General features: G+C 49.2%; 14 non-coding genes across 14 annotated transcripts; all 14 read left to right on the forward strand.

The window, feature by feature from the left end:
* The first annotated feature begins 1150 nt into the window (after positions 1–1150).
* Trnaa-agc (transfer RNA alanine (anticodon AGC)) lies at positions 1151–1224 on the forward strand. Its single transcript has one exon. It is a non-coding gene; the product is annotated as a tRNA-Ala (tRNA).
* A 1397-nt stretch (positions 1225–2621) lies between these two features.
* On the forward strand, positions 2622–2695 carry Trnaa-agc (transfer RNA alanine (anticodon AGC)). Its single transcript has one exon. It is a non-coding gene; the product is annotated as a tRNA-Ala (tRNA).
* Positions 2696–4092: 1397 nt separating this feature from the next.
* On the forward strand, positions 4093–4166 carry Trnaa-agc (transfer RNA alanine (anticodon AGC)). The gene has a single exon. It is a non-coding gene; the product is annotated as a tRNA-Ala (tRNA).
* Positions 4167–5564: 1398 nt separating this feature from the next.
* Positions 5565–5638, forward strand: Trnaa-agc (transfer RNA alanine (anticodon AGC)). The gene has a single exon. It is a non-coding gene; the product is annotated as a tRNA-Ala (tRNA).
* Positions 5639–7024: 1386 nt separating this feature from the next.
* On the forward strand, positions 7025–7098 carry Trnaa-agc (transfer RNA alanine (anticodon AGC)). Its single transcript has one exon. It is a non-coding gene; the product is annotated as a tRNA-Ala (tRNA).
* Positions 7099–8495: 1397 nt separating this feature from the next.
* Trnaa-agc (transfer RNA alanine (anticodon AGC)) lies at positions 8496–8569 on the forward strand. Its single transcript has one exon. It is a non-coding gene; the product is annotated as a tRNA-Ala (tRNA).
* Positions 8570–9966: 1397 nt separating this feature from the next.
* Positions 9967–10040, forward strand: Trnaa-agc (transfer RNA alanine (anticodon AGC)). The gene has a single exon. It is a non-coding gene; the product is annotated as a tRNA-Ala (tRNA).
* A 1398-nt stretch (positions 10041–11438) lies between these two features.
* On the forward strand, positions 11439–11512 carry Trnaa-agc (transfer RNA alanine (anticodon AGC)). Its single transcript has one exon. It is a non-coding gene; the product is annotated as a tRNA-Ala (tRNA).
* Positions 11513–12898: 1386 nt separating this feature from the next.
* On the forward strand, positions 12899–12972 carry Trnaa-agc (transfer RNA alanine (anticodon AGC)). The gene has a single exon. It is a non-coding gene; the product is annotated as a tRNA-Ala (tRNA).
* A 1397-nt stretch (positions 12973–14369) lies between these two features.
* Trnaa-agc (transfer RNA alanine (anticodon AGC)) lies at positions 14370–14443 on the forward strand. The gene has a single exon. It is a non-coding gene; the product is annotated as a tRNA-Ala (tRNA).
* Positions 14444–15840: 1397 nt separating this feature from the next.
* Positions 15841–15914, forward strand: Trnaa-agc (transfer RNA alanine (anticodon AGC)). The gene has a single exon. It is a non-coding gene; the product is annotated as a tRNA-Ala (tRNA).
* Positions 15915–17312: 1398 nt separating this feature from the next.
* Trnaa-agc (transfer RNA alanine (anticodon AGC)) lies at positions 17313–17386 on the forward strand. The gene has a single exon. It is a non-coding gene; the product is annotated as a tRNA-Ala (tRNA).
* A 1386-nt stretch (positions 17387–18772) lies between these two features.
* On the forward strand, positions 18773–18846 carry Trnaa-agc (transfer RNA alanine (anticodon AGC)). Its single transcript has one exon. It is a non-coding gene; the product is annotated as a tRNA-Ala (tRNA).
* Positions 18847–21716: 2870 nt separating this feature from the next.
* On the forward strand, positions 21717–21790 carry Trnaa-agc (transfer RNA alanine (anticodon AGC)). The gene has a single exon. It is a non-coding gene; the product is annotated as a tRNA-Ala (tRNA).
* The last annotated feature ends 1316 nt before the right edge of the window (positions 21791–23106 follow it).

The following is a 23106-nucleotide window of genomic DNA, read 5'->3' on the forward strand; positions in this document are numbered from 1 at the left end:
GTCTCTGACAAGGAAGCACAGGTGATATAGGTGCGAACACAGGAAGCTTGCAGCCCCTCGCTGCCCGCAGAACCAGAGCAGCCACACTAGAAGAGCGGCATAAGCCGTAGGCGAAATGTGCTCATTCGCTTTGGCGCAACGTCGAACTATAAATAAGGCTGTCACTAGCGTGAGCGTTGCGTGAGCGTCGTGTAAAGTCGGAAAAGTCATCTGCATGGGTGATTGAAAAGTTTGGGGAGCGTTTCGTAGTACGATCAGTGCAAAGGGGACGCGGAAACTTGTTGTGTCCCAGTGTTTTGCAGTTGGACGACAAGAGTTTGACACAGTAGCAAAGAGCGAGGCACTGAGTTGGCATGAACAATGGAGAGCACAACGGGGCTTGAGATGTGCTTGTTACCTCAGGTGCTGTGTGATTGTGGACAAGGAGTGAAATGGACCAATTTGTGACCGCCCTTTCAATTTAAGACGTTCAAAACAGACGGAATTTGCATTCGTAATACCAGAGCATCGAAACTACTTGGAACTCTTGTGTATATGAACGTGTCCGCGCCTTTGTATTCTGGTACCTTCGCCGCTACAAACCAACCAACCATCGTGTCCGTGCACATCAGGGTCGCAAAGAATGGAGAATAGCCAGGCTTGGTCGTGTGTGTAGCTGTAGCTCAGTTGGCAGATCGTTCGCTTAGCGTGTGAACGGTCTCGGTTTCAAGCCCCGGCTCCTGCATGTTTTGTGGTCAGTGCATGGTAAGTGTTGGTCGCGGCGAACATAAACGCACGCAAGAAGTTGCAAAACCAGCGTCACAGACTGATATGATGTATACTGTCATAAGGAGAGCAAGATGTAAGTGTGGGGACCGGCTGTTATCGTGGTGTCATCGAGTGCAGATCTGTCTTAGGTATCACGGCTTAACGTCATTGAAGTCTAGAGGTGGACAACACGTTCGTCTTACTCAGAGCGGTGTCTGAACTCTATTTTCGACGTTATGCGTGCCACTTTCATTGTGGCCAACTACGATTCGATACAGAATGCACGAAACCTGAAAGACACCCTCACTGATACATAGAGAGTAGTGTTTGTCTGCAGAATAATGGGAGTGCAAGGGTCTGTGACGTTGATATGACTGTATGTAGCACTACTAGTTATCGGGGAGGTGGGCGTAGCTCAGATGGTAGAGCGCTCGCTTAGCGTGCGAGAGGTACTGGGATCGATACCCAGCGCCTCCAGAATTTTTAACACACCTACATGCGCACCTTGCCATGCAAGTGGAATAATTCCCAACCGGCAGAGGTGTGTAGGCAGATACAAGCGAACGATTAGCATCCACAATTGCGCCGATTTCACGTAAATCCCACTGCACGTTCCCATTCTTTGCGTGCAGTCGGCTGCTACTGGTGTTGCTGGTTGTGACTGCTGATAACAGATGCCGTAGCAATCAATTCATGGAGTGAGTTGTATGTTTTGCGATAGTCTGTCTCTGACAAGGAAGCACAGGTGATATAGGTGCGAACACAGGAAGCTTGCAGCCCCTCGCTGCCCGCAGAACCAGAGCAGCCACACTAGAAGAGCGGCATAAGCCGTAGGCGAAATGTGCTCATTCGCTTTGGCGCAACGTCGAACTATAAATAAGGCTGTCACTAGCGTGAGCGTTGCGTGAGCGTCGTGTAAAGTCGGAAAAGTCATCTGCATGGGTGATTGAAAAGTTTGGGGAGCGTTTCGTAGTACGATCAGTGCAAAGGGGACGCGGAAACTTGTTGTGTCCCAGTGTTTTGCAGTTGGACGACAAGAGTTTGACACAGTAGCAAAGAGCGAGGCACTGAGTTGGCATGAACAATGGAGAGCACAATGGGGCTTGAGATGTGCTTGTTACCTCAGGTGCTGTGTGATTGTGGACAAGGAGTGAAATGGACCAATTTGTGACCGCCCTTTCAATTTAAGACGTTCAAAACAGACGGAATTTGCATTCGTAATACCAGAGCATCGAAACTACTTGGAACTCTTGTGTATATGAACGTGTCCGCGCCTTTGTATTCTGGTACCTTCGCCGCTACAAACCAACCAACCATCGTGTCCGTGCACATCAGGGTCGCAAAGAATGGAGAATAGCCAGGCTTGGTCGTGTGTGTAGCTGTAGCTCAGTTGGCAGATCGTTCGCTTAGCGTGTGAACGGTCTCGGTTTCAAGCCCCGGCTCCTGCATGTTTTGTGGTCAGTGCATGGTAAGTGTTGGTCGCGGCGAACATAAACGCACGCAAGAAGTTGCAAAACCAGCGTCACAGACTGATATGATGTATACTGTCATAAGGAGAGCAAGATGTAAGTGTGGGGACCGGCTGTTATCGTGGTGTCATCGAGTGCAGATCTGTCTTAGGTATCACGGCTTAACGTCATTGAAGTCTAGAGGTGGACAACACGTTCGTCTTACTCAGAGCGGTGTCTGAACTCTATTTTCGACGTTATGCGTGCCACTTTCATTGTGGCCAACTACGATTCGATACAGAATGCACGAAACCTGAAAGACACCCTCACTGATACATAGAGAGTAGTGTTTGTCTGCAGAATAATGGGAGTGCAAGGGTCTGTGACGTTGATATGACTGTATGTAGCACTACTAGTTATCGGGGGGGTGGGCGTAGCTCAGATGGTAGAGCGCTCGCTTAGCGTGCGAGAGGTACTGGGATCGATACCCAGCGCCTCCAGAATTTTTAACACACCTACATGCGCACCTTGCCATGCAAGTGGAATAATTCCCAACCGGCAGAGGTGTGTAGGCAGATACAAGCGAACGATTAGCATCCACAATTGCGCCGATTTCACGTAAATCCCACTGCACGTTCCCATTCTTTGCGTGCAGTCGGCTGCTACTGGTGTTGCTGGTTGTGACTGCTGATAACAGATGCCGTAGCAATCAATTCATGGAGTGAGTTGTATGTTTTGCGATAGTCTGTCTCTGACAAGGAAGCACAGGTGATATAGGTGCGAACACAGGAAGCTTGCAGCCCCTCGCTGCCCGCAGAACCAGAGCAGCCACACTAGAAGAGCGGCATAAGCCGTAGGCGAAATGTGCTCATTCGCTTTGGCGCAACGTCGAACTATAAATAAGGCTGTCACTAGCGTGAGCGTTGCGTGAGCGTCGTGTAAAGTCGGAAAAGTCATCTGCATGGGTGATTGAAAAGGTTGGGGAGCGTTTCGTAGTACGATCAGTGCAAAGGGGACGCGGAAACTTGTTGTGTCCCAGTGTTTTGCAGTTGGACGACAAGAGTTTGACACAGTAGCAAAGAGCGAGGCACTGAGTTGGCATGAACAATGGAGAGCACAATGGGGCTTGAGATGTGCTTGTTACCTCAGGTGCTGTGTGATTGTGGACAAGGAGTGAAATGGACCAATTTGTGACCGCCCTTTCAATTTAAGACGTTCAAAACAGACGGAATTTGCATTCGTAATACCAGAGCATCGAAACTACTTGGAACTCTTGTGTATATGAATGTGTCCGCGCCTTTGTATTCTGGTACCTTCGCCGCTACAAACCAACCAACCATCGTGTCCGTGCACATCAGAGTCGCAAAGAATGGAGAATAGCCAAGCTTGGTCGTGTGTGTAGCTGTAGCTCAGTTGGCAGATCGTTCGCTTAGCGTGTGAACGGTGTCGGTTTCAAGCCCCGGCTCCTCCATGTTTTGTGGTCAGTGCATGGTAAGTGTTGGTCGCAGCGAACATAAACGCACGCAAGAAGTTGCAAAACCAGCGTCACAGACTGATATGATGTATACTGTCATAAGGAGAGCAAGATGTAAGTGTGGGGACCGGCTGTTATCGTGGTGTCATCGAGTGCAGATCTGTCTTAGGTATCACGGCTTAACGTCATTGAAGTCTAGAGGTGGACAACACGTTCGTCTTACTCAGAGCGGTGTCTGAACTCTATTTTCGACGTTATGCGTGCCACTTTCATTGTGTCCAACTACGATTCGATACAGAATGCACGAAACCTGAAAGACACCCTCACTGATACATAGAGAGTAGTGTTTGTCTGCAGAATAATGGGAGTGCAAGGGTCTGTGACGTTGATATGACTGTATGTAGCACTACTAGTTATCGGGGGGGTGGGCGTAGCTCAGATGGTAGAGCGCTCGCTTAGCGTGCGAGAGGTACTGGGATCGATACCCAGCGCCTCCAGAATTTTTAACACACCTACATGCGCACCTTGCCATGCAAGTGGAATAATTCCCAACCGGCAGAGGTGTGTAGGCAGATACAAGCGAACGATTAGCATCCACAATTGCGCCGATTTCACGTAAATCCAACTGCACGTTCCCATTCTTTGCGTGCAGTCGGCTGCTACTGGTGTTGCTGGTTGTGACTGCTGATAACAGATGCCGTAGCAATCAATTCATGGAGTGAGTTGTATGTTTAGCGATAGTCTGTCTCTGACAAGGAAGCACAGGTGATATAGGTGCGAACACAGGAAGCTTGCAGCCCCTCGCTGCCCGCAGACCCAGAGCAGCCACACTAGAAGAGCGGCATAAGCCGTAGGCGAAATGTGCTCATTCGCTTTGGCGCAACGTCGAACTATAAATAAGGCTGTCACTAGCGTGAGCGTTGCGTGAGCGTCGTGTAAAGTCGGAAAAGTCATCTGTATGGGTGATTGCCAAGTTTGGGGAGCGTTTCGTAGTACGATCAGTGCAAAGGGGAAGCGGAAACTTGTTGTGTCCCAGTGTTTTGCAGTTGGACGACAAGAGTTTGACACAGTAGCAAAGAGCGAGGCACTGAGTTGGCATGAACAATGGAGAGCACAATGGGGCTTGAGATGTGCTTGTTACCTAGGGTGCTGTGTGATTGTGGACAAGGAGTGAAATGGACCAATTTGTGACCGCCCTTTCAATTTAAGACGTTCAAAACAGACGGAATTTACACACACGCGAGACAGATATCGAAACTACTTGGAACTCTTGTGTATATGAACGTGTCCGCGCCTTTGTATTCTGGTACCTTCGCCGCTACAAACCAACCAACCATCGTGTCCGTGCACATCAGAGTCGCAAAGAATGGAGAATAGCCAGGCTTGGTCGTGTGTGTAGCTGTAGCTCAGTTGGCAGATCGTTCGCTTAGCGTGTGAACGGTCTCGGTTTCAAGCCCCTGCTCCTCCATGTTTTGTTAATCAGTGCATGGTAAGTGTTGGTCGCAGCGAACATAAACGCACGCAAGAAGTTGCAAAACCAGCGTCACAGACTGATATGATGTATACTGTCATAAGGAGAGCAAGATGTAAGTGTGGGGACCGGCTGTTATCGTGGTGTCATCGAGTGCAGATCTGTCTTAGGTGTCACGGCTTAACGTCATTGAAGTCTAGAGGTGGACAACACGTTCGTCTTACTCAGAGCGGTGTCTGAACTCTATTTTCGACGTAATGCGTGCCACTTTCATTGTGTCCAACTACGATTCGATACAGAATGCACGAAACCTGAAAGACACCCTCACTGATACATAGAGAGTAGTGTTTGTCTGCGGAATAATGGGAGAGCAAGGGTCTGTGTCGTTGATATGACTGTATGTAGCACTACTAGTTATAGGGGTGGTGGGCGTAGCTCAGATGGTAGAGCGCTCGCTTAGCGTGCGAGAGGTACTGGGATCGATACCCAGCGCCTCCAGAATTTTTAACACACCTACATGCGCACCTTGCCATGCAAGTGGAATAATTCCCAACCGGCAGAGGTGTGTAGGCAGATACAAGCGAACGATTAGCATCCACAATTGCGCCGATTTCACGTAAATCCCACTGCACGTTCCCATTCTTTGCGTGCAGTCGGCTGCTACTGGTGTTGCTGGTTGTGACTGCTGATAACAGATGCCGTAGCAATCAATTCATGGAGTGAGTTGTATGTTTTGCGATAGTCTGTCTCTGACAAGGAAGCACAGGTGATATAGGTGCGAACACAGGAAGCTTGCAGCCCCTCGCTGCCCGCAGACCCAGAGCAGCCACACTAGAAGAGCGGCATAAGCCGTAGGCGAAATGTGCTCATTCGCTTTGGCGCAACGTCGAACTATAAATAAGGCTGTCACTAGCGTGAGCGTCGTGTAAAGTCGGAAAAGTCATCTGCATGGGTGATTGCCAAGTTTGGGGAGCGATTCGTAGTACGATCGGTGCAAAGGGGAAGCGGAAACTTGTTGTGTCCCAGTGTTTTGCAGTTGGACGACAAGAGTTTCACACAGTAGCAAAGAGCGAGGCACTGAGTTGGCATGAACAATGGAGAGCACAATGGGGCTTGAGATGTGCTTGTTACCTCAGGTGCTGTGTGATTGTGGACAAGGAGTGAAATGGACCAATTTGTGACCGCCCTTTCAATTTAAGACGTTCAAAACAGACGGAATTTGCATTCGTAAGACCAGAGCATCGAAACTACTTGGAACTCTTGTGTATATGAACGTGTCCGCGCCTTTGTATTCTGGTACCTTCGCCGCTACAAACCAACCAACCATCGTGTCCGTGCACATCAGAGTCGCAAAGAATGGAGAATAGCCAGGGTTGGTCGTGTGTGTAGCTGTAGCTCAGTTGGCAGATCGTTCGCTTAGCGTGTGAACGGTCTCGGTTTCAAGCCCCGGCTCCTCCATGTTTTGTGGTCAGTGCATGGTAAGTGTTGGTCGCAGCGAACATAAACGCACGCAAGAAGTTGCAAAACCAGCGTCACAGACTGATATGATGTATACTGTCATAAGGAGAGCAAGATGTAAGTGTGGGGACCGGCTGTTATCGTGGTGTCATCGAGTGCAGATCTGTCTTAGGTATCACGGCTTAACGTCATTGAAGTCTAGAGGTGGACAACACGTTCGTCTTACTCAGAGCGGTGTCTGAACTCTATTTTCGACGTTATGCGTGCCACTTTTATTGTGGCCAACTACGATTCGATACAGAATGCACGAAACCTGAAAGACACCCTCACTGATACATAGTGAGTAGTGTTTGTCTGCGGATTAATGGGAGTGCAAGGGTCTGTGACGTTGATATAACTGTATGTAGCACTACTAGTTATTGCGGGGGACGGCGTAGCTCAGATGGTAGAGCGCTCGCTTAGCGTGCGAGAGGTACTGGGATCGATACCCAGCGCCTCCAGAATTTTTAACACACCTACATGCGCACCTTGCGATGCAAGTGGAATAATTCCCAACCGGCAGAGGTGTCTAGGCAGATACAAGCGAACGATTAGCATCCACAATTGCTCCGATTTCACGTAAATCCCACTGCACGTTCCCATTCTTTGCGTGCAGTCGGCTGCTACTGGTGTTGCTGGTTGTGACTGCTGATAACAGATGCCGTAGCAATCAATTCATGGAGTGAGTTGTATGTTTTGCGATAGTCTGTCTCTGACAAGGAAGCACAGGTGATATAGGTGCGAACACAGGAAGCTTGCAGCCCCTCGCTGCCCGCAGAACCAGAGCAGCCACACTAGAAGAGCGGCATAAGCCGTAGGCGAAATGTGCTCATTCGCTTTGGCGCAACGTCGAACTATAAATAAGGCTGTCACTAGCGTGAGCGTTGCGTGAGCGTCGTGTAAAGTCGGAAAAGTCATCTGCATGGGTGATTGAAAAGTTTGGGGAGCGTTTCGTAGTACGATCAGTGCAAAGGGGACGCGGAAACTTGTTGTGTCCCAGTGTTTTGCAGTTGGACGACAAGAGTTTGACACAGTAGCAAAGAGCGAGGCACTGAGTTGGCATGAACAATGGAGAGCACAATGGGGCTTGAGATGTGCTTGTTACCTCAGGTGCTGTGTGATTGTGGACAAGGAGTGAAATGGACCAATTTGTGACCGCCCTTTCAATTTAAGACGTTCAAAACAGACGGAATTTGCATTCGTAATACCAGAGCATCGAAACTACTTGGAACTCTTGTGTATATGAACGTGTCCGCGCCTTTGTATTCTGGTACCTTCGCCGCTACAAACCAACCAACCATCGTGTCCGTGCACATCAGGGTCGCAAAGAATGGAGAATAGCCAGGCTTGGTCGTGTGTGTAGCTGTAGCTCAGTTGGCAGATCGTTCGCTTAGCGTGTGAACGGTCTCGGTTTCAAGCCCCGGCTCCTGCATGTTTTGTGGTCAGTGCATGGTAAGTGTTGGTCGCGGCGAACATAAACGCACGCAAGAAGTTGCAAAACCAGCGTCACAGACTGATATGATGTATACTGTCATAAGGAGAGCAAGATGTAAGTGTGGGGACCGGCTGTTATCGTGGTGTCATCGAGTGCAGATCTGTCTTAGGTATCACGGCTTAACGTCATTGAAGTCTAGAGGTGGACAACACGTTCGTCTTACTCAGAGCGGTGTCTGAACTCTATTTTCGACGTTATGCGTGCCACTTTCATTGTGGCCAACTACGATTCGATACAGAATGCACGAAACCTGAAAGACACCCTCACTGATACATAGAGAGTAGTGTTTGTCTGCAGAATAATGGGAGTGCAAGGGTCTGTGACGTTGATATGACTGTATGTAGCACTACTAGTTATCGGGGGGGTGGGCGTAGCTCAGATGGTAGAGCGCTCGCTTAGCGTGCGAGAGGTACTGGGATCGATACCCAGCGCCTCCAGAATTTTTAACACACCTACATGCGCACCTTGCCATGCAAGTGGAATAATTCCCAACCGGCAGAGGTGTGTAGGCAGATACAAGCGAACGATTAGCATCCACAATTGCGCCGATTTCACGTAAATCCCACTGCACGTTCCCATTCTTTGCGTGCAGTCGGCTGCTACTGGTGTTGCTGGTTGTGACTGCTGATAACAGATGCCGTAGCAATCAATTCATGGAGTGAGTTGTATGTTTTGCGATAGTCTGTCTCTGACAAGGAAGCACAGGTGATATAGGTGCGAACACAGGAAGCTTGCAGCCCCTCGCTGCCCGCAGAACCAGAGCAGCCACACTAGAAGAGCGGCATAAGCCGTAGGCGAAATGTGCTCATTCGCTTTGGCGCAACGTCGAACTATAAATAAGGCTGTCACTAGCGTGAGCGTTGCGTGAGCGTCGTGTAAAGTCGGAAAAGTCATCTGCATGGGTGATTGAAAAGGTTGGGGAGCGTTTCGTAGTACGATCAGTGCAAAGGGGACGCGGAAACTTGTTGTGTCCCAGTGTTTTGCAGTTGGACGACAAGAGTTTGACACAGTAGCAAAGAGCGAGGCACTGAGTTGGCATGAACAATGGAGAGCACAATGGGGCTTGAGATGTGCTTGTTACCTCAGGTGCTGTGTGATTGTGGACAAGGAGTGAAATGGACCAATTTGTGACCGCCCTTTCAATTTAAGACGTTCAAAACAGACGGAATTTGCATTCGTAATACCAGAGCATCGAAACTACTTGGAACTCTTGTGTATATGAATGTGTCCGCGCCTTTGTATTCTGGTACCTTCGCCGCTACAAACCAACCAACCATCGTGTCCGTGCACATCAGAGTCGCAAAGAATGGAGAATAGCCAAGCTTGGTCGTGTGTGTAGCTGTAGCTCAGTTGGCAGATCGTTCGCTTAGCGTGTGAACGGTGTCGGTTTCAAGCCCCGGCTCCTCCATGTTTTGTGGTCAGTGCATGGTAAGTGTTGGTCGCAGCGAACATAAACGCACGCAAGAAGTTGCAAAACCAGCGTCACAGACTGATATGATGTATACTGTCATAAGGAGAGCAAGATGTAAGTGTGGGGACCGGCTGTTATCGTGGTGTCATCGAGTGCAGATCTGTCTTAGGTATCACGGCTTAACGTCATTGAAGTCTAGAGGTGGACAACACGTTCGTCTTACTCAGAGCGGTGTCTGAACTCTATTTTCGACGTTATGCGTGCCACTTTCATTGTGTCCAACTACGATTCGATACAGAATGCACGAAACCTGAAAGACACCCTCACTGATACATAGAGAGTAGTGTTTGTCTGCAGAATAATGGGAGTGCAAGGGTCTGTGACGTTGATATGACTGTATGTAGCACTACTAGTTATCGGGGGGGTGGGCGTAGCTCAGATGGTAGAGCGCTCGCTTAGCGTGCGAGAGGTACTGGGATCGATACCCAGCGCCTCCAGAATTTTTAACACACCTACATGCGCACCTTGCCATGCAAGTGGAATAATTCCCAACCGGCAGAGGTGTGTAGGCAGATACAAGCGAACGATTAGCATCCACAATTGCGCCGATTTCACGTAAATCCAACTGCACGTTCCCATTCTTTGCGTGCAGTCGGCTGCTACTGGTGTTGCTGGTTGTGACTGCTGATAACAGATGCCGTAGCAATCAATTCATGGAGTGAGTTGTATGTTTAGCGATAGTCTGTCTCTGACAAGGAAGCACAGGTGATATAGGTGCGAACACAGGAAGCTTGCAGCCCCTCGCTGCCCGCAGACCCAGAGCAGCCACACTAGAAGAGCGGCATAAGCCGTAGGCGAAATGTGCTCATTCGCTTTGGCGCAACGTCGAACTATAAATAAGGCTGTCACTAGCGTGAGCGTTGCGTGAGCGTCGTGTAAAGTCGGAAAAGTCATCTGTATGGGTGATTGCCAAGTTTGGGGAGCGTTTCGTAGTACGATCAGTGCAAAGGGGAAGCGGAAACTTGTTGTGTCCCAGTGTTTTGCAGTTGGACGACAAGAGTTTGACACAGTAGCAAAGAGCGAGGCACTGAGTTGGCATGAACAATGGAGAGCACAATGGGGCTTGAGATGTGCTTGTTACCTAGGGTGCTGTGTGATTGTGGACAAGGAGTGAAATGGACCAATTTGTGACCGCCCTTTCAATTTAAGACGTTCAAAACAGACGGAATTTGCATTCGTAATACCAGAGCATCGAAACTACTTGGAACTCTTGTGTATATGAACGTGTCCGCGCCTTTGTATTCTGGTACCTTCGCCGCTACAAACCAACCAACCATCGTGTCCGTGCACATCAGAGTCGCAAAGAATGGAGAATAGCCAGGCTTGGTCGTGTGTGTAGCTGTAGCTCAGTTGGCAGATCGTTCGCTTAGCGTGTGAACGGTCTCGGTTTCAAGCCCCTGCTCCTCCATGTTTTGTTAATCAGTGCATGGTAAGTGTTGGTCGCAGCGAACATAAACGCACGCAAGAAGTTGCAAAACCAGCGTCACAGACTGATATGATGTATACTGTCATAAGGAGAGCAAGATGTAAGTGTGGGGACCGGCTGTTATCGTGGTGTCATCGAGTGCAGATCTGTCTTAGGTGTCACGGCTTAACGTCATTGAAGTCTAGAGGTGGACAACACGTTCGTCTTACTCAGAGCGGTGTCTGAACTCTATTTTCGACGTAATGCGTGCCACTTTCATTGTGTCCAACTACGATTCGATACAGAATGCACGAAACCTGAAAGACACCCTCACTGATACATAGAGAGTAGTGTTTGTCTGCGGAATAATGGGAGAGCAAGGGTCTGTGTCGTTGATATGACTGTATGTAGCACTACTAGTTATAGGGGTGGTGGGCGTAGCTCAGATGGTAGAGCGCTCGCTTAGCGTGCGAGAGGTACTGGGATCGATACCCAGCGCCTCCAGAATTTTTAACACACCTACATGCGCACCTTGCCATGCAAGTGGAATAATTCCCAACCGGCAGAGGTGTGTAGGCAGATACAAGCGAACGATTAGCATCCACAATTGCGCCGATTTCACGTAAATCCCACTGCACGTTCCCATTCTTTGCGTGCAGTCGGCTGCTACTGGTGTTGCTGGTTGTGACTGCTGATAACAGATGCCGTAGCAATCAATTCATGGAGTGAGTTGTATGTTTTGCGATAGTCTGTCTCTGACAAGGAAGCACAGGTGATATAGGTGCGAACACAGGAAGCTTGCAGCCCCTCGCTGCCCGCAGACCCAGAGCAGCCACACTAGAAGAGCGGCATAAGCCGTAGGCGAAATGTGCTCATTCGCTTTGGCGCAACGTCGAACTATAAATAAGGCTGTCACTAGCGTGAGCGTCGTGTAAAGTCGGAAAAGTCATCTGCATGGGTGATTGCCAAGTTTGGGGAGCGATTCGTAGTACGATCGGTGCAAAGGGGAAGCGGAAACTTGTTGTGTCCCAGTGTTTTGCAGTTGGACGACAAGAGTTTCACACAGTAGCAAAGAGCGAGGCACTGAGTTGGCATGAACAATGGAGAGCACAATGGGGCTTGAGATGTGCTTGTTACCTCAGGTGCTGTGTGATTGTGGACAAGGAGTGAAATGGACCAATTTGTGACCGCCCTTTCAATTTAAGACGTTCAAAACAGACGGAATTTGCATTCGTAAGACCAGAGCATCGAAACTACTTGGAACTCTTGTGTATATGAACGTGTCCGCGCCTTTGTATTCTGGTACCTTCGCCGCTACAAACCAACCAACCATCGTGTCCGTGCACATCAGAGTCGCAAAGAATGGAGAATAGCCAGGGTTGGTCGTGTGTGTAGCTGTAGCTCAGTTGGCAGATCGTTCGCTTAGCGTGTGAACGGTCTCGGTTTCAAGCCCCGGCTCCTCCATGTTTTGTGGTCAGTGCATGGTAAGTGTTGGTCGCAGCGAACATAAACGCACGCAAGAAGTTGCAAAACCAGCGTCACAGACTGATATGATGTATACTGTCATAAGGAGAGCAAGATGTAAGTGTGGGGACCGGCTGTTATCGTGGTGTCATCGAGTGCAGATCTGTCTTAGGTATCACGGCTTAACGTCATTGAAGTCTAGAGGTGGACAACACGTTCGTCTTACTCAGAGCGGTGTCTGAACTCTATTTTCGACGTTATGCGTGCCACTTTTATTGTGGCCAACTACGATTCGATACAGAATGCACGAAACCTGAAAGACACCCTCACTGATACATAGTGAGTAGTGTTTGTCTGCGGATTAATGGGAGTGCAAGGGTCTGTGACGTTGATATAACTGTATGTAGCACTACTAGTTATTGCGGGGGACGGCGTAGCTCAGATGGTAGAGCGCTCGCTTAGCGTGCGAGAGGTACTGGGATCGATACCCAGCGCCTCCAGAATTTTTAACACACCTACATGCGCACCTTGCGATGCAAGTGGAATAATTCCCAACCGGCAGAGGTGTCTAGGCAGATACAAGCGAACGATTAGCATCCACAATTGCTCCGATTTCACGTAAATCCCACTGCACGTTCCCATTCTTTGCGTGCAGTCGGCTGCTACTGGTGTTGCTGGTTGTGACTGCTGATAACAGATGCCGTAGCAATCAATTCATGGAGTGAGTTGTATGTTTTGCGATAGTCTGTCTCTGACAAGGAAGCACAGGTGATATAGGTGCGAACACAGGAAGCTTGCAGCCCCTCGCTGCCCGCAGAACCAGAGCAGCCACACTAGAAGAGCGGCATAAGCCGTAGGCGAAATGTGCTCATTCGCTTTGGCGCAACGTCGAACTATAAATAAGGCTGTCACTAGCGTGAGCGTTGCGTGAGCGTCGTGTAAAGTCGGAAAAGTCATCTGCATGGGTGATTGAAAAGTTTGGGGAGCGTTTCGTAGTACGATCAGTGCAAAGGGGACGCGGAAACTTGTTGTGTCCCAGTGTTTTGCAGTTGGACGACAAGAGTTTGACACAGTAGCAAAGAGCGAGGCACTGAGTTGGCATGAACAATGGAGAGCACAATGGGGCTTGAGATGTGCTTGTTACCTCAGGTGCTGTGTGATTGTGGACAAGGAGTGAAATGGACCAATTTGTGACCGCCCTTTCAATTTAAGACGTTCAAAACAGACGGAATTTGCATTCGTAATACCAGAGCATCGAAACTACTTGGAACTCTTGTGTATATGAACGTGTCCGCGCCTTTGTATTCTGGTACCTTCGCCGCTACAAACCAACCAACCATCGTGTCCGTGCACATCAGGGTCGCAAAGAATGGAGAATAGCCAGGCTTGGTCGTGTGTGTAGCTGTAGCTCAGTTGGCAGATCGTTCGCTTAGCGTGTGAACGGTCTCGGTTTCAAGCCCCGGCTCCTGCATGTTTTGTGGTCAGTGCATGGTAAGTGTTGGTCGCGGCGAACATAAACGCACGCAAGAAGTTGCAAAACCAGCGTCACAGACTGATATGATGTATACTGTCATAAGGAGAGCAAGATGTAAGTGTGGGGACCGGCTGTTATCGTGGTGTCATCGAGTGCAGATCTGTCTTAGGTATCACGGCTTAACGTCATTGAAGTCTAGAGGTGGACAACACGTTCGTCTTACTCAGAGCGGTGTCTGAACTCTATTTTCGACGTTATGCGTGCCACTTTCATTGTGGCCAACTACGATTCGATACAGAATGCACGAAACCTGAAAGACACCCTCACTGATACATAGAGAGTAGTGTTTGTCTGCAGAATAATGGGAGTGCAAGGGTCTGTGACGTTGATATGACTGTATGTAGCACTACTAGTTATCGGGGGGGTGGGCGTAGCTCAGATGGTAGAGCGCTCGCTTAGCGTGCGAGAGGTACTGGGATCGATACCCAGCGCCTCCAGAATTTTTAACACACCTACATGCGCACCTTGCCATGCAAGTGGAATAATTCCCAACCGGCAGAGGTGTGTAGGCAGATACAAGCGAACGATTAGCATCCACAATTGCGCCGATTTCACGTAAATCCCACTGCACGTTCCCATTCTTTGCGTGCAGTCGGCTGCTACTGGTGTTGCTGGTTGTGACTGCTGATAACAGATGCCGTAGCAATCAATTCATGGAGTGAGTTGTATGTTTTGCGATAGTCTGTCTCTGACAAGGAAGCACAGGTGATATAGGTGCGAACACAGGAAGCTTGCAGCCCCTCGCTGCCCGCAGAACCAGAGCAGCCACACTAGAAGAGCGGCATAAGCCGTAGGCGAAATGTGCTCATTCGCTTTGGCGCAACGTCGAACTATAAATAAGGCTGTCACTAGCGTGAGCGTTGCGTGAGCGTCGTGTAAAGTCGGAAAAGTCATCTGCATGGGTGATTGAAAAGGTTGGGGAGCGTTTCGTAGTACGATCAGTGCAAAGGGGACGCGGAAACTTGTTGTGTCCCAGTGTTTTGCAGTTGGACGACAAGAGTTTGACACAGTAGCAAAGAGCGAGGCACTGAGTTGGCATGAACAATGGAGAGCACAATGGGGCTTGAGATGTGCTTGTTACCTCAGGTGCTGTGTGATTGTGGACAAGGAGTGAAATGGACCAATTTGTGACCGCCCTTTCAATTTAAGACGTTCAAAACAGACGGAATTTGCATTCGTAATACCAGAGCATCGAAACTACTTGGAACTCTTGTGTATATGAATGTGTCCGCGCCTTTGTATTCTGGTACCTTCGCCGCTACAAACCAACCAACCATCGTGTCCGTGCACATCAGAGTCGCAAAGAATGGAGAATAGCCAAGCTTGGTCGTGTGTGTAGCTGTAGCTCAGTTGGCAGATCGTTCGCTTAGCGTGTGAACGGTGTCGGTTTCAAGCCCCGGCTCCTCCATGTTTTGTGGTCAGTGCATGGTAAGTGTTGGTCGCAGCGAACATAAACGCACGCAAGAAGTTGCAAAACCAGCGTCACAGACTGATATGATGTATACTGTCATAAGGAGAGCAAGATGTAAGTGTGGGGACCGGCTGTTATCGTGGTGTCATCGAGTGCAGATCTGTCTTAGGTATCACGGCTTAACGTCATTGAAGTCTAGAGGTGGACAACACGTTCGTCTTACTCAGAGCGGTGTCTGAACTCTATTTTCGACGTTATGCGTGCCACTTTCATTGTGTCCAACTACGATTCGATACAGAATGCACGAAACCTGAAAGACACCCTCACTGATACATAGAGAGTAGTGTTTGTCTGCAGAATAATGGGAGTGCAAGGGTCTGTGACGTTGATATGACTGTATGTAGCACTACTAGTTATCGGGGGGGTGGGCGTAGCTCAGATGGTAGAGCGCTCGCTTAGCGTGCGAGAGGTACTGGGATCGATACCCAGCGCCTCCAGAATTTTTAACACACCTACATGCGCACCTTGCCATGCAAGTGGAATAATTCCCAACCGGCAGAGGTGTGTAGGCAGATACAAGCGAACGATTAGCATCCACAATTGCGCCGATTTCACGTAAATCCAACTGCACGTTCCCATTCTTTGCGTGCAGTCGGCTGCTACTGGTGTTGCTGGTTGTGACTGCTGATAACAGATGCCGTAGCAATCAATTCATGGAGTGAGTTGTATGTTTAGCGATAGTCTGTCTCTGACAAGGAAGCACAGGTGATATAGGTGCGAACACAGGAAGCTTGCAGCCCCTCGCTGCCCGCAGACCCAGAGCAGCCACACTAGAAGAGCGGCATAAGCCGTAGGCGAAATGTGCTCATTCGCTTTGGCGCAACGTCGAACTATAAATAAGGCTGTCACTAGCGTGAGCGTTGCGTGAGCGTCGTGTAAAGTCGGAAAAGTCATCTGTATGGGTGATTGCCAAGTTTGGGGAGCGTTTCGTAGTACGATCAGTGCAAAGGGGAAGCGGAAACTTGTTGTGTCCCAGTGTTTTGCAGTTGGACGACAAGAGTTTGACACAGTAGCAAAGAGCGAGGCACTGAGTTGGCATGAACAATGGAGAGCACAATGGGGCTTGAGATGTGCTTGTTACCTAGGGTGCTGTGTGATTGTGGACAAGGAGTGAAATGGACCAATTTGTGACCGCCCTTTCAATTTAAGACGTTCAAAACAGACGGAATTTGCATTCGTAATACCAGAGCATCGAAACTACTTGGAACTCTTGTGTATATGAACGTGTCCGCGCCTTTGTATTCTGGTACCTTCGCCGCTACAAACCAACCAACCATCGTGTCCGTGCACATCAGAGTCGCAAAGAATGGAGAATAGCCAGGCTTGGTCGTGTGTGTAGCTGTAGCTCAGTTGGCAGATCGTTCGCTTAGCGTGTGAACGGTCTCGGTTTCAAGCCCCTGCTCCTCCATGTTTTGTTAATCAGTGCATGGTAAGTGTTGGTCGCAGCGAACATAAACGCACGCAAGAAGTTGCAAAACCAGCGTCACAGACTGATATGATGTATACTGTCATAAGGAGAGCAAGATGTAAGTGTGGGGACCGGCTGTTATCGTGGTGTCATCGAGTGCAGATCTGTCTTAGGTGTCACGGCTTAACGTCATTGAAGTCTAGAGGTGGACAACACGTTCGTCTTACTCAGAGCGGTGTCTGAACTCTATTTTCGACGTAATGCGTGCCACTTTCATTGTGTCCAACTACGATTCGATACAGAATGCACGAAACCTGAAAGACACCCTCACTGATACATAGAGAGTAGTGTTTGTCTGCGGAATAATGGGAGAGCAAGGGTCTGTGTCGTTGATATGACTGTATGTAGCACTACTAGTTATAGGGGTGGTGGGCGTAGCTCAGATGGTAGAGCGCTCGCTTAGCGTGCGAGAGGTACTGGGATCGATACCCAGCGCCTCCAGAATTTTTAACACACCTACATGCGCACCTTGCCATGCAAGTGGAATAATTCCCAACCGGCAGAGGTGTGTAGGCAGATACAAGCGAACGATTAGCATCCACAATTGCGCCGATTTCACGTAAATCCCACTGCACGTTCCCATTCTTTGCGTGCAGTCGGCTGCTACTGGTGTTGCTGGTTGTGACTGCTGATAACAGATGCCGTAGCAATCAATTCATGGAGTGAGTTGTATGTTTTGCGATAGTCTGTCTCTGACAAGGAAGCACAGGTGATATAGGTGCGAACACAGGAAGCTTGCAGCCCCTCGCTGCCCGCAGACCCAGAGCAGCCACACTAGAAGAGCGGCATAAGCCGTAGGCGAAATGTGCTCATTCGCTTTGGCGCAACGTCGAACTATAAATAAGGCTGTCACTAGCGTGAGCGTCGTGTAAAGTCGGAAAAGTCATCTGCATGGGTGATTGCCAAGTTTGGGGAGCGATTCGTAGTACGATCGGTGCAAAGGGGAAGCGGAAACTTGTTGTGTCCCAGTGTTTTGCAGTTGGACGACAAGAGTTTGACACAGTAGCAAAGAGCGAGGCACTGAGTTGGCATGAACAATGGAGAGCACAATGGGGCTTGAGATGTGCTTGTTACCTCAGGTGCTGTGTGATTGTGGACAAGGAGTGAAATGGACCAATTTGTGACCGCCCTTTCAATTTAAGACGTTCAAAACAGACGGAATTTGCATTCGTAAGACCAGAGCATCGAAACTACTTGGAACTCTTGTGTATATGAACGTGTCCGCGCCTTTGTATTCTGGTACCTTCGCCGCTACAAACCAACCAACCATCGTGTCCGTGCACATCAGAGTCGCAAAGAATGGAGAATAGCCAGGGTTGGTCGTGTGTGTAGCTGTAGCTCAGTTGGCAGATCGTTCGCTTAGCGTGTGAACGGTCTCGGTTTCAAGCCCCGGCTCCTCCATGTTTTGTGGTCAGTGCATGGTAAGTGTTGGTCGCAGCGAACATAAACGCACGCAAGAAGTTGCAAAACCAGCGTCACAGACTGATATGATGTATACTGTCATAAGGAGAGCAAGATGTAAGTGTGGGGACCGGCTGTTATCGTGGTGTCATCGAGTGCAGATCTGTCTTAGGTATCACGGCTTAACGTCATTGAAGTCTAGAGGTGGACAACACGTTCGTCTTACTCAGAGCGGTGTCTGAACTCTATTTTCGACGTTATGCGTGCCACTTTTATTGTGGCCAACTACGATTCGATACAGAATGCACGAAACCTGAAAGACACCCTCACTGATACATAGTGAGTAGTGTTTGTCTGCGGATTAATGGGAGTGCAAGGGTCTGTGACGTTGATATAACTGTATGTAGCACTACTAGTTATTGCGGGGGACGGCGTAGCTCAGATGGTAGAGCGCTCGCTTAGCGTGCGAGAGGTACTGGGATCGATACCCAGCGCCTCCAGAATTTTTAACACACCTACATGCGCACCTTGCGATGCAAGTGGAATAATTCCCAACCGGCAGAGGTGTCTAGGCAGATACAAGCGAACGATTAGCATCCACAATTGCTCCGATTTCACGTAAATCCCACTGCACGTTCCCATTCTTTGCGTGCAGTCGGCTGCTACTGGTGTTGCTGGTTGTGACTGCTGATAACAGATGCCGTAGCAATCAATTCATGGAGTGAGTTGTATGTTTTGCGATAGTCTGTCTCTGACAAGGAAGCACAGGTGATATAGGTGCGAACACAGGAAGCTTGCAGCCCCTCGCTGCCTGCAGACACAGGGCAGCCACACTAGAAGAGCGGCCTAAGCCGTAGGCGAAATGTGCTCATTCGCTTTGGCGCGACGTCGAACTATAAATAAGGCTGTCACTAGCGTGAGCGTTGCGTGAGCGTCGTGTAAAGTCGGAAAAGTCATCTGCATGGGTGATTGCCAAGTTTGGGGAGCGTTTCGTAGTACGATCAGTGCAAAGGGGAAGCGGAAACTTGTTGTGTCCCAGTGTTTTGCAGTTGGACGACAAGAGTTTGACACAGTAGCAAAGAGCGAGGCACTGAGTTGGCATGAACAATGGAGAGCACAATGGGGCTTGAGATGTGCTTGTTACCTCAGGTGCTGTGTGATTGTGGACAATTAGTGAAATGGACCAATTTGTGACCGCCCTTTCAATTTAAGACGTTCAAAACAGACGGAATTTGCATTCGTAATACCAGAGCATCGAAACTACTTGGAACTCTTGTGTATATGAACGTGTCCGCGCCTTTGTATTCTGGTACCTTCGCCGCTACAAACCAACCAACCATCGTGTCCGTGCACATCAGAGTCGCAAAGAATGGAGAATAGCCAGGCTTGGTCGTGTGTGTAGCTGTAGCTCAGTTGGCAGATCGTTCAATTAGCATGTGAACGGTCTCGGTTTCAAGCCCCGGCTCCTCCATGTTTTGTGGTCAGTGCATGGTAAGTGTTGGTCGCAGCGAACATAAACGCACGCAAGAAGTTGCAAAACCAGCGTCACAGACTGATATGATGTATACTGTCATAAGGAGAGCAAGATGTAAGTGTGGGGACCGGCTGTTATCGTGGTGTCATCGAGTGCAGATCTGTCTTAGGTATCACGGCTTAACGTCATTGAAGTCTAGAGGTGGACAACACGTTCGTCTTACTCAGAGCGGTGTCTGAACTCTATTTTCGACGTTATGCGTGCCACTTTCATTGTGGCCAACTACGATTCGATACAGAATGCACGAAACCTGAAAGACACCCTCACTGATACATAGAGAGTAGTGTTTGTCTGCGGAATAATGGGAGTGCAAGGGTCTGTGACGTTGATATGACTGTATGTAGCACTACTAGTTATCGGTGGGGGGTGGGTGTAGCTCAGATGGTAGAGCGCTGGCTTAGCTTGCGAGAGGTACTGGGATCGATACCCAGCGCCTCCAGAATTTTTAACACACCTACATGCGCACCTGGCGATGCAAGTGGAATAATTCCCAACCGGCAGAGGTGTGTAGGCAGATACAAGCGAACGATTAGCATCCACAATTGCGCCGATTTCAAGTAAATCCCACTGCACGTTCCCATTCTTTGCGTGCAGTCGGCTGCTACTGGTGTTGCTGGTTGTGACTGCTGATAACAGATGCCGTAGCAATCAATTCATGGAGTGAGTTGTATGTTTTGCGATAGTCTGTCTCTGACAAGGAAGCACAGGTGATATAGGTGCGAACACAGGAAGCTTGCAGCCCCTCGCTGCCTGCAGACACAGGGCAGCCACACTAGAAGAGCGGCCTAAGCCGTAGGCGAAATGTGCTCATTCGCTTTGGCGCGACGTCGAACTATAAATAAGGCTGTCACTAGCGTGAGCGTTGCGTGAGCGTCGTGTAAAGTCGGAAAAGTTATCTGCATGGGTGATTGAAAAGTTTGGGGAGCGTTTCGTAGTACGATCAGTGCAAAGGGGACGCGGAAACTTGTTGTGTCCCAGTGTTTTGCAGTTGGACGACAAGAGTTTGACACAGTAGCAAAGAGCGAGGCACTGAGTTGGCATGAACAATGGAGAGCACAATGGGGCTTGAGATGTGCTTGTTACCTCAGGTGCTGTGTGATTGTGGACAAGGAGTGAAATGGACCAATTTGTGACCGCCCTTTCAATTTAAGACGTTCAAAACAGACGGAATTTGCATTCGTAATACCAGAGCATCGAAACTACTTGGAACTCTTGTGTATATGAACGTGTCCGCGCCTTTGTATTCTGGTACCTTCGCCGCTACAAACCAACCAACCATCGTGTCCGTGCACATCAGGGTCGCAAAGAATGGAGAATAGCCAGGCTTGGTCGTGTGTGTAGCTGTAGCTCAGTTGGCAGATCGTTCGCTTAGCGTGTGAACGGTCTCGGTTTCAAGCCCCGGCTCCTGCATGTTTTGTGGTCAGTGCATGGTAAGTGTTGGTCGCAGCGAACATAAACGCACGCAAGAAGTTGCAAAACCAGCGTCACAGACTGATATGATGTATACTGTCATAAGGAGAGCAAGATGTAAGTGTGGGGACCGGCTGTTATCGTGGTGTCATCGAGTGCAGATCTGTCTTAGGTGTCACGGCTTAACGTCATTGAAGTCTAGAGGTGGACAACACGTTCGTCTTACTCAGAGCGGTGTCTGAACTCTATTTTCGACGTAATGCGTGCCACTTTCATTGTGTCCAACTACGATTCGATACAGAATGCACGAAACCTGAAAGACACCCTCACTGATACATAGAGAGTAGTGTTTGTCTGCGGAATAATGGGAGAGCAAGGGTCTGTGTCGTTGATATGACTGTATGTAGCACTACTAGTTATAGGGGTGGTGGGCGTAGCTCAGATGGTAGAGCGCTCGCTTAGCGTGCGAGAGGTACTGGGATCGATACCCAGCGCCTCCAGAATTTTTAACACACCTACATGCGCACCTTGCCATGCAAGTGGAATAATTCCCAACCGGCAGAGGTGTGTAGGCAGATACAAGCGAACGATTAGCATCCACAATTGCGCCGATTTCACGTAAATCCCACTGCACGTTCCCATTCTTTGCGTGCAGTCGGCTGCTACTGGTGTTGCTGGTTGTGACTGCTGATAACAGATGCCGTAGCAATCAATTCATGGAGTGAGTTGTATGTTTTGCGATAGTCTGTCTCTGACAAGGAAGCACAGGTGATATAGGTGCGAACACAGGAAGCTTGCAGCCCCTCGCTGCCTGCAGACACAGGGCAGCCACACTAGAAGAGCGGCCTAAGCCGTAGGCGAAATGTGCTCATTCGCTTTGGCGCGACGTCGAACTATAAATAAGGCTGTCACTAGCGTGAGCGTTGCGTGAGCGTCGTGTAAAGTCGGAAAAGTTATCTGCATGGGTGATTGAAAAGTTTGGGGAGCGTTTCGTAGTACGATCAGTGCAAAGGGGACGCGGAAACTTGTTGTGTCCCAGTGTTTTGCAGTTGGACGACAAGAGTTTGACACAGTAGCAAAGAGCGAGGCACTGAGTTGGCATGAACAATGGAGAGCACAATGGGGCTTGAGATGTGCTTGTTACCTCAGGTGCTGTGTGATTGTGGACAAGGAGTGAAATGGACCAATTTGTGACCGCCCTTTCAATTTAAGACGTTCAAAACAGACGGAATTTGCATTCGTAATACCAGAGCATCGAAACTACTTGGAACTCTTGTGTATATGAACGTGTCCGCGCCTTTGTATTCTGGTACCTTCGCCGCTACAAACCAACCAACCATCGTGTCCGTGCACATCAGGGTCGCAAAGAATGGAGAATAGCCAGGCTTGGTCGTGTGTGTAGCTGTAGCTCAGTTGGCAGATCGTTCGCTTAGCGTGTGAACGGTCTCGGTTTCAAGCCCCGGCTCCTCCATGTTTTGTGGTCAGTGCATGGTAAGTGTTGGTCGCAGCGAACATAAACGCACGCAAGAAGTTGCAAAACCAGCGTCACAGACTGATATGATGTATACTGTCATAAGGAGAGCAAGATGTAAGTGTGGGGACCGGCTGTTATCGTGGTGTCATCGAGTGCAGATCTGTCTTAGGTGTCACGGCTTAACGTCATTGAAGTCTAGAGGTGGACAACACGTTCGTCTTACTCAGAGCGGTGTCTGAACTCTATTTTCGACGTAATGCCTGCCACTTTCATTGTGTCCAACTACGATTCGATACAGAATGCACGAAACCTGAAAGACACCCTCACTGATACATAGAGAGT

The sequence above is a fragment of the Schistocerca gregaria genome, chromosome 3, assembly GCF_023897955.1.
Source record: "Schistocerca gregaria isolate iqSchGreg1 chromosome 3, iqSchGreg1.2, whole genome shotgun sequence".
Classification (NCBI taxonomy): Eukaryota; Metazoa; Arthropoda; class Insecta; order Orthoptera; family Acrididae; genus Schistocerca; species Schistocerca gregaria.